At 39.7% G+C, this 10834-nt stretch overlaps 1 protein-coding gene and 1 long non-coding RNA gene across 2 annotated transcripts in view; one reads left to right on the top strand and one right to left on the bottom strand.

Moving 5' to 3' along the window:
* LOC122563264 (phosphatidylinositol 4-phosphate 5-kinase type-1 beta-like) overlaps positions 1-645 on the bottom strand; it is a 159054-nt gene extending 158409 nt beyond the window's left edge. The window contains exon 1 of the mRNA XM_043716929.1: positions 536-645. The gene's annotated coding sequence lies outside the window, so the exon portion shown is untranslated. The remainder of the gene's footprint in view (positions 1-535) is intronic.
* On the top strand, positions 59-907 carry LOC122563282. The gene is made up of 2 exons (XR_006315552.1): positions 59-475; positions 639-907. It is a non-coding gene; the product is annotated as an uncharacterized LOC122563282 (long non-coding RNA).
* Positions 908-10834: the final 9927 nt, after the last annotated feature.

Genomic DNA, 10834 nt, shown 5'->3' on the forward strand with positions numbered 1-10834 from the left:
CCTGCACAGCTATTGTTTGGTCCAATGTCCCCACGCCGGTGCACAGAAAGAGCCCAGAAATCCCGCAGTGCTATAATGCGTGAACAGCAACAAAAATATGCCTGAGCAAGGTTGTTGTTGTTAGGCATCTTCACCAGGACGGGAGTTGGTTTTGTTAGTTTATTTATTTATTTTGCAGCTCCTTATTCGGTTCCCCCAGGGAATGTAAGACCATTGAGATGGTGGTGGAGGTTTCTGTCTCTCCCTCGCTCCCCTAAAAGAATTGTAGCAATAGCCCTTCATTACCCGTCAGCATCGTTCCAGTTTCAGCAATGTAATACAATTTACATCTTTCTCACCTCTTCCCGCAAGCGATAAATCCTGATTTGTAACAAGTTACATTCCTGTTTGTATTTAACCAGCAAGATCCACCCCTCCCACAGTCCCTTGTCCAGATGTAGACCCGGGAAAGAGAGGATGCCGAGATTTATAATCAGTGAGTACAACACAAATTTTGCAATGTCATTTGAGCTGTACCTATTTATTTTTAAAATACCTTTGCCTTTAAAATAGGTCACATTTTGAAACCTGGGGGAGTTTCAGCACGCTCCTTGCTGAGAGTCCTGTTTCACAGCTCCAGAATGCTTTCTCCTTTCCAGGTCGAAAACTCACTTTGCAATGATTCCCCCTCACAACTAAGTTCCCGGTTTTCATTCAGTTGCCACAGAATGCTTAAGGAAGAGAATCCTCGCCACCAACACAGGAGTGAAAAGTACACCCTCTACTGGCTGGTTCCAGAGTGCCAAAGCCCCAGCTGCAGTTTCGCCTCTGTCGGCGAATCACAGAACCAAACAGCACTGAAGATTATCGTTCAACCCATCCTTGAAAGAGCCATCCAATTATTTCCATTCCTCTTTCTCCACAGCACTACAGTTTATTCCTTCTCCAGGATATCCTCCACATTACAACCGTGTCTGCACTTCTAAAGGGTCTGGACAAAATTCTGGAGATCTGAAGTAAAAGGCAGAAAATGCTGGAAATACTCAGCGGTTTAGCGTTTCAGTTCACCAGAATGGAGTTCTGAGCATTTAAGGCGATTTCTCTCTTTTACTTCGAAACGTACTTTACTGGCTGTATAGCACTTTGGGATGCCCTTGAGATTTTGAAAGACACTATATAAATGTCTGTTTGTCATTCCTTACATATATGATATCGTTTGGAATCTTCTTCCACTGGCGTTTCAAATCAATACAACTCACTGGGTAAAAATATCACCTCATCTCTGCTTCTGGTTCTTTTGCCAATTATTGTAAATTATGTCCTTTGGTGACTGAACCTCCTGCAACTAGGAAACATTCCTCCCTTTTCCTGTATCAAAACTGATCAAAAACAAAAGAGGGACTAAAGTTAGGAGCAATACACTTTTTCTATAAATTGGCTTTTCACAACTCCTGAACACTACCAATGTGTGATGCATTTTGCCTCTGGCTCAGCCACCAATTTTCTTCCTCATTGGTTCGACCTTAATATTGAACCCCTTTCTAATTTTCTTTTGTTGCAAAAAAGTTGTTCTTAATCCAATCAAACTGCGGAAGAAAACCATACCTTGGAGCGACAGCCTGCATGACAATCTCAAACCCTAGATTAATGTTGTAAAACCTTTTAGATATCAATACTGTTGAAACAGTGTGAATGCTAATGTGATTCTATGAATCAGGCAGAAAACTTGATTGCCAAAACCAACAATTGTACTTATAGCCTTGCTGTAGAGATTGTGGAGTCTTTGCAAAACTTTCAATTTAAGTTTGTACCTCACTTGCTCTCTCTGCTGCATTTGAATACCAATTCCCTTGTATCATTGTTTTTCTGCTGTCATGCTCCCACACTCCTATGACTCCTCCACTTTCTAATATGCCTTCTCTAAGCAGACTCTGTTCTCTCCTTCAGGTCATGTTGATTTCTTGTACTCCTTTATCAAGTTCCAATGTTCCTCGCAGTGTAATTGACATTTTTTTTTTAAAAAAGATGATCTTGCAAGACACAAAGTTACCTATTTCTTCAACACATTGATCTCACAGTGAGAGGTTTACTATTAATGAAAAATCAGGGATGTGTTTTAATGTCGATTCTCTTTTTTTAAAACGAAATGCTCACAGCATCAGAAAGATTTAAAAAGGAGAACGGCACAGAAGGAGATCTTTCAGCTCATTATGCTGACAAAAAATGTCATTCCAATCCACTTCTATGTTCAAACTCTTGGTCTGTAGCCTTGTCAGTGCATATCAAGATTACTTACACTGTGGAAACAGGATCTTCGGCTCAACAAGTCCACACCGACCCTCTGAAGAGCAACCCACTCAGACCCATTGCCCTACATTTACCCCTGCACCTAACACTACAGGCAATTTAGCATGGCCAATTCACCTAACCTGCACATCTTTGGACTGTGGGAGGAAACTGGAGCACCCAGAGGAAACCCACGCAGACGCGGGGAGAATGTACAAACTCCACACAGACAGTTGCCCAAGGCAGGAATTGAACCCGGGTCTCTGGTGCTATGAGGCAGCAGTGCTCACCACTGTGCCACCATGTATTTCAAAAACGCAATGAGAATTTCTGCACCTAACAACCTTTCAGGTAATGATTTCCAGTCTCCCATCATTCTCTAGGAGTTCCAGTCTCCCATCATTCAAAGGAGTGATCAATATTTATCCCTTCAACAACATTGGTTGCTTAAACAGATTAATAGTTGGTTAATAAATAGATTTTATAGCCATTATTCTATTAGGGTAGCGAGTTTTTAAATATGTAAGATATTCTACATTGCTTATTAGTTGCTGGAGTCAAAGGTCTTCTTAAGATTACTCTTTAGTCACTATTCTATGAACGTTTTACACCTTTCAACTTAATATCAGGTCGGCACTGTGGCAATTTCTCTTCAGAGTCTTGCCATCATGTCAGCTCTTACATCACTATTGGCATAGCTTACTATTTACACATTTAAGTATCTGCCCTTTACACTATATCTACCTCCATTTTGCTGTCTTTATACAATATTTACATTCTCCAACAATTGTTACATTGCTGACTGCAGAGGGCTTACTGTGCACACATTGGCTGCTAACCTTCATATATTACCACAGTGACGACACTTCGCTGCAAAGCCTTTTGGAATAGTCTGAGGTTATGAAAAGCCTACTCAAAATGCAACTCCTTCTTTAATACTAGGTTGTGTCGCTGAGCCTATTTAGGAGGGGGTATGATCAATACAGACGTTTCATCCTATTGTATAAATGTCTGGTTTACTGGTACAGGCAGGTTTAAGTAATTGACCAAATGCTTTAAGCATTACATTTGTAATTATTCTTTTATTACAGTCTTAAGAAAGAATAGCCATCGCATTGTTGATTAAAACAGCAGTACATTGGTCATTTTTCTATTATTATGTCTATAAAAAAGAACAACCATTGTATTGCTGATTAAAATGGTGAACTAGCAGCCACCAATAATATGTAAAAACCTTGCTGAATCTGAAGAACTGTCAACTATTTGTATGAGTGATGACTGCAGTAATTTAAGATTGATGGGACTATAAAAGGAAATAGTCTTAGTTTCTGCAGTTGAACAGATTATGTAAATATGACCAATGAACCATAGAAAAAAATTACACTACTGCTGTACAAAGTAGGAGATATTCCAACTCAATGTAAGCCATCATTTGCTCAGAAGCGACTACAGTATAACGTATTCAATTATGGAAACTCAAGCTCACATTTCTATTGCACTATTGAGTTTGTATATCCCAGGCTGACAATGGAGATCAGATGTGAGGTTGGATTGTATCTCACCAGTTCCCCTGGACAAACTTTCAACTCGCACGTAGAGGCTGCAAATATGAAAATTAGGTAGATAGACGGATAAACTTGCAGTAATGGAAAACTTTTGACAGGTCACTTCATAGCCAAATCACTTCATAGCTAATGAAGTACTTCTGAAATGTAGTCATTGTTGTTATGTGGAAAATGCTGCAGCATATTTTCAAGACGTAAGCTTCCACAAACAGCATTATATTAATGTTCAGATAACTTGATGCAGTGATGTTGGCCAGGGCACCATGGAGAATTCCCTTCTCGATTAACCAAATAGGGCTGTGAACTCACTTATATCCACCTGAAGGAACAGTCAGCACTTAGGTTTAATGCCGTCTCTGAAAGATCATTACTCAGACAGTGCAGCACACCCTCAGTACTGCATTACAGATGTGTCTGATCTTCTGGGGATAGATACACAGATAGACTTTGACATTGAATTCCAGGAATCAGGTAGTAGTTTCACTCACAATAATTTTATGTATCAGATGAGCATTGCTATTGCTGTAGTACATTGGGACATTTTATTGGAAAAATATAAGTTACTATAATGTATTTGTTAGATATCTGGCTGTGTTAATAAATAAAGTCAATAATACATGAAGGAGAATTATTCAAAATGACTTTGATTGATGAGACAGTGTGGTCCAGATGTACTGGGTTCAATGAAGTTCTGTCAGAAAGAAAGGTTCCTTAAGTATTAAAGCTCATTTAACAGAAAATTATTGAAATTATGTGCAAAGTGCATCAATGCAACAAGTCAACTTTCAATAAAGCTTGTAGACAGAAAGGGAAAGAAAATAAGTTCCTTACCAGAAATGAGCTCTTAGTTAATAAGGGTGTACAGCTTTCCAGCTGTAAATGACTTGAAATCACTGAAGTGATTTAACAGACGATACAGAACTATTCAGTAGTTTAATGAGTATATACTAGGAACACAGGGATGGGAATAGGCCATTCGGCCCATTGAGCTAGTTCCACCATTCATTTAGATCATGGCTGATCTGTGGCCTAATTCCATATATCCCTTATTACCATTGCTTTAAAAAAACTATCTATTTCAGATATAAAATTAACAACTGATCCAGTATCCGCTAGAATCATAGAGATGTACAGCATGGAAACAGACCCTTCGGTCCAACCCGTCCATGCCAACCAGATATCCCAACCCAATCTAGTCCCACCTGCCTGCACCCGGCCCATATCCCTCCAAACCCTTCCTATTCATATAACTATCCAAATGTCTCTTAAATGTTGCAATTGTACCAGCCTTCATCACTTCCTCTGGCAGCTCATTCCACACACATACCACTCTGTGTGAAAAGGTTGTCCCATAGGTCTCTTTTATAACACAGTATTCCAACAGTGGCCTAACCAATGTCCTGTACAGCCCCAACATGACCTCCCAACTCCTGTACTAGTCAGGTTTATAGTAAATTGACTATTTCTTTTAATCCAAATAGACATTTGAAACCTGGCGTCGGATCTTAAGCACAATTTAAAGATCTTCTTTGAACAAATGCAATGGGCACATTCTTGCGATGTAAATTGACTGGAGAATGTAGGTCACAAACTGGGAATAAAGGGTCAAACATTTAGGACTGAAATGAGGGAAATTGTCTTCACTCAGTAGATTGTGAATTTGTGAAATTCTCTTCTGTGGAGTTCAGAACATTAAGAGAATTATAGTGCAGGAAAGTAGAAATTTAGTTAGAAGATCAACCCTGAGCTTACTGAGTGGCAAAATAGAGCCAAATGACCTAGTATGTTCCTTGTTCTTATGTCTTTCAGGGTAGTGTGCAAAGTGGTTTTGGATCTCACTTGCATTTTAAAATTTCTGGGTCTTATTTGTTCCTGTTCACTCAAGTATGACTAGATTGTGGTGATATTATAATGAACAAGCAGAAATTTAGTCCCCTGAGTGTTTTCACAACCCCCTCCCCCATACACTTAGCTGACAACTATGTGGGAAAACAATTTAAAAATTCAAACATTTTTGAACGACTTTCTCAGTTCCAGAGTACAGATTATTATAGCCCAGATTTAGAGATGAGAGATGGCCTCGGGCTGCATAGCATTGGCATACTAACCTGATAATGATATGAACAAAGTGTGAAGGCTGCTTTTCACAAACCCAGCTGCAGGAAGTGTTATTAGATGTTGCCATGGCGACTTCTTGGCTTCCTACCTCACGCCAGGATGGAAAAAGAAAAACACTAACTGGCCTGGTCCATCATAAGTTATCATCACTGGGACTGTAACATCTTTTTGGATGTGTTGCTGTGAAAGTAGTAAGGTCTGCAATCTGCATCAATACTGAGATCAAATACAGAAACACTCCATGCAGAAAAAGATTGGTGTTAAAACTGTAATTTTTAATTAGTCCAAATTTTCCAAAATAGCTAGGACATTCCCAAAACTAAGGCTAGCTGTTTACACATCTAATTATTCTAAAAAAAAAATTGGAGCTCTGGAGAATGTACAGGATGATGCCAGAACTGAGTAATTATAACAAACGGGCTGACCTGATAGGGTTTTTAGTAAGATAGATGTAGGGGAGCTGTTACCTGTTGTTAGAGAGACAGGAAGTATGAGCCATAAATATATGACAGTGATTACTAAATCCAATGAAGAATTCAGGAGAAATCTCCTTATCCTGAGAGTGATGACAGTGTGCAACTCACTACCATGGACAGTGATCGAGACAAATAGCATAGATGCATTTAAGGAAATCTTGGAAAACTATACTAAGGAGAACAGAATAGAAGACACTATTGGTTGAGTTAGATGAAGTATGATGAGAGGAGGCTTATGCAAAACATTAACATCAGCATAGATCAATTTTCATGCTGCATATGTATGTGATACTATGGTGATTCCCTGATAAAATAGATGCATGAAGTAAAAATATGCTGTGTTTAGTATACATTAAAATCAACCTTTGTGTTGCTTTCCTCTTCTCAAGATGCTGGAAGTGGTTTTGGAAAAGCAGTGTATTCAGAATAATGTTTCATGATAATGTTTCTGCTGTTGAAAAGCTGTTTAAACTGTAATGACATTATACTGTGAATGACGCAAAATGATAAATATCTTTACTACTGCTTTAGGCATTAAATATTAAAGTCAAGGAACATGAAAAAAAAACCAAGCCAAGCCCTATTCACAAACATATATTATGTTTGTTTGCATTTTTTGACAGAAATTCCCAAGATACCTCAATGAGCCATGATTTTAATCAAATGGATCTGACTAGTAAAGTGATTTTCCAATTAAAGCAACAAACTCGATAGTATTGTAATCTGGTGATCAACAATCGTGAGATGAAACTTTTTGTGAGTAGTATCACATTTCACATAAGATAATAATTAAAAGATTATGTTGAAGCAGCCACTATGAATTATTGCCCTATAATAAGGAATACTTTTTATAAATTATACAGATTTATAAAATAATTTAAAGAATCGTTGGTTCATGCTGATGCTAACACTCCCCACAAGCCTTAATTCTCTCACTCATGCTCTTCTATTCCTTTCTCCTTCATGTGTTTATCTAGCTTCCCCTGAACTGCAACAGTATTGTTTACCTTAACAAATTCCCAAATTAGCAATTTCCACATCCTTACTGCTCTCTTACTGACGTAGTTGTTCTGAATTTCCTTATTGGATTCATTATTGATTAGTTTATATTTATGACCCACAAGTTCTGGTCTCCCCAATAAGTGGAATTATCTGTTCTACATTAACTTTATTGAGCCTTTTTTAAAAATAATGTTTAATACTTCTATCGTTTCTCCATCTCAGCCTTCTCTTCTAATAGAAGAGCACCAGCCCATTCAGTCTTTCCCAATTGTTATAAATTCACAGTTCTTGGTATGGTAACAGAGGAACAAGAGCAAACTAGTTAGCTTATCAAAGCTGTGTCACCATACAATCAGATCATGGCTGAGCTGTGAGCTAACATCAGATATCTCTCTTTGGCCCATAACCCTTAATACTTTTGATAGTACTACAAGATGGTCATGTCACCTTTTCCATTGCACTTGCATGTCATGATTGTTTTTAATTACAGATGAGGATAAGAGTAATACCACATCAACCGAATAAAGCTACCAAACAGGACTACTTGTGAACGAAGCAGCACAAGCAGCAAATGATAAACAGAGTTAAGTGATCCCACAACCAACAGATTAGATCTAGGTTCAACAATCCTGCCGCATATAATAATGAATGGTGGTGGACAATTATACAACTCACTGGAGGAGGAGACTCCACGAATATGCCCATCCTCAATGCTAGAAGAGCACAGTACATCAGTGCACAAGGTAAGACTGAAGCATTCGCAGCAATCCTTAGCCAGAAGTGCGGAGTGGATGATCCATCCCGGCCTGGCTCAGTGGTCCCCAGCATCACAGAAAGCAGTCTTCCGCCAATTCGATTCATTCCACCATGATTTCAAGAAATGTTTGATGGCACTGAATACTTCAAATGGACCCTGACAACATTCTGGCAATAGTTTTGAAGATTTAGAGTCCAGAATTTGCCATTCCCCTAGCTAAGCTATTCCAGTACAGTTACAATACTGGCATCTACTCAACAATGTGGAAAATTGCCTGGATATATCCTGTGCACAAAAAAGCAGGAGAAATCCAACCCAGCCAATTACTGCCCCATCAGTCTACTCTCAATCATGAATAAAGTGATGGAAGGTGTCATCCAACAATACTATCAATCTATCATGCTGTCACTAGGCTTAGTGATGCCCAGTTTGGATTCTTCCAGGGCCACTCATCTCTTACCTCATTACAGTCTTGGTTCAAACCTGGACAAACATGTGGAATTCCAAAAGTAAGGTGAGAGTAACAGTCCTTGACATCAAGGCCACATTTGACTGAGTGTGGCATCAAGGAGCTCTAACAAAACTGGAATCAATTGATGACTTCTTAGATACTGACGCAGTCCATGTTTAAATGCAACAAGTTCTGGACCCTATCCAGGCTTGGGCTGACAAGGGGCAAGTAACATTTGCACCACATAAATAGTAGGCATCGATGATCATCATTAAGAGACAATATAACCACTGCTCCTTCACATTCAATGGTATTATCACTGCTGAATTCCCCATTGTCAACATCCTTGGGGTTACCATAAACCAGAAACTCAACTGGATTCACCACAGAAATACATTGGCTCCAACAGCAGATCCGAGGTAGGAATACTGCAGCGAGTAACTCACCCCCTGACTCCCCAAAGCTTGTCCACCATGTACAAAGCACAAGTCAGGAGTGTGTTGGAATACTTCCCACTTGCCTGGATGGGTGCAGCTCCCACAGCACTCAAGGAGCTTGACACCCATCCAAGACAAAGCAGTCTGCTTGATTAGCACCACATCCACAAACATCCACTCCCCCCTACAACTGACACCCAGCAGCAGCAGTGCGTTCTATCTACAAGATGCACTGTAGAAATTCACCAAAGGTCCTTATACAGCAACTTCCAAGCCCACAATCATCTCCACCTAGAAGGACAAGGGCAGCAGATACACGGGAACACCATAACATGGAAATTCCCTCCAAGTCACTCACTATCCTGACTTGAAAATATGTTACTGTTCTTTCGCTGTCACTGGGATAAGATCCTGGAATTCTCTCCCTAAGGGCACTGTGGGTCTACCTACAGCACATGGATTGTGGTAGTTCAAGAGGCAGCTCCCCACCAGCTTCTTAAGGACAACTAGTGACAGACAGCAATGCCCACACCCTCTGAGTAATTATTTTTAAAAATCTATTTCAGATGCTTACAGTAATATGCTGACTCTCAACACCACCAATAACTAAACATTAACTAAATGCCATTACTTGTTTATGTGGCTCTCAGCCAGAGGCCAGGAGGATGCCAGATTCAAACCCTTAGTTAATGCAGTTGATCACCCAGATCTCATTGCCAGGTGTTTTAGGACCACTTATGACTACTCTCTTCATTGTGACTTATTAGTTTGGGTGTTATTGCATGCATTGCTGCTTCTGTTTGTTCTGATAGACAGTCTTTCTTCATAGTTGTCATTTTCTGTTGTTTCAGCTCACTGAGCTGTTGATCCTGGTTGGATTTTGTTTTCCTACTGCTTTGCCATGGACATTGTCTGAAGCTGAACCAGATTATTCTCAAGCTCAGTGTCCTGTTTGCCCCTGAGATTTGCTGTCACCATCCTGGCAGGGATCTATAGAGCCTGGTTGTCTAGAGGAAAGTCTCTTGGCAACTAGAGGGCATAAGTTAAGGGTAATAGGGGAAAGATTTAAAAGGGATCTAAGGGGCAACATTTTCATGCAAAACGGAATGTATGGAATGAGCTGCCAGAGGAAGTGATGGAACATGGAATAATTACAACATTTAAAAAGCATCTGGATGGGTGTATGAATAGGAAGGGTTTAGAAGGATGTGGGTCAAGTGCTGGCAACTGGGACTAGATTAGATTAGGATATCCTGGCAGCATGGACAAGTTGGACTGAAGGGTTTGTTTCCGTGCTCTACATCTCTTTGACTCTATGACTCTAAGTTGGGTGGGGCCTTTCTTGATGTCAGGAACAACTAGTTGCATTTACAAATAGGGTTCCAGTATCGAGACAAGCTTCTTTTTAGGGAGGGGTGAGATATCTCTTCAATGGGATTATTTTTTATTGTCGGTCACCTTAATTGAAAAATCTCACCTCATGAATATGTCACTTCCTGTCCTACCACCCGCAATGAGGAAACTAGATGTCAACAATTCCCAATATGAAAGTTGGAGTGGGTACCTGGTGACTTGGTACTTCCTCCTTCAGACCATCATGTTAGACCATCAGTCACACTTCTACTTGTGCCTTGTAGATAGTGAACAGATTTTGGGGAGTCAGGAGGTGAGTTACTTGCCACAGTATTCCTAGCCTTTGACCTGATATTGTAGGCATTGTATTTTTACGAATAGTCCAGTTAAGTTTCTGGTCAATGATAACT

Source organism: Chiloscyllium plagiosum, chromosome 2, assembly GCF_004010195.1.
Source record: "Chiloscyllium plagiosum isolate BGI_BamShark_2017 chromosome 2, ASM401019v2, whole genome shotgun sequence".
NCBI classification, from domain to species: Eukaryota; Metazoa; Chordata; class Chondrichthyes; order Orectolobiformes; family Hemiscylliidae; genus Chiloscyllium; species Chiloscyllium plagiosum.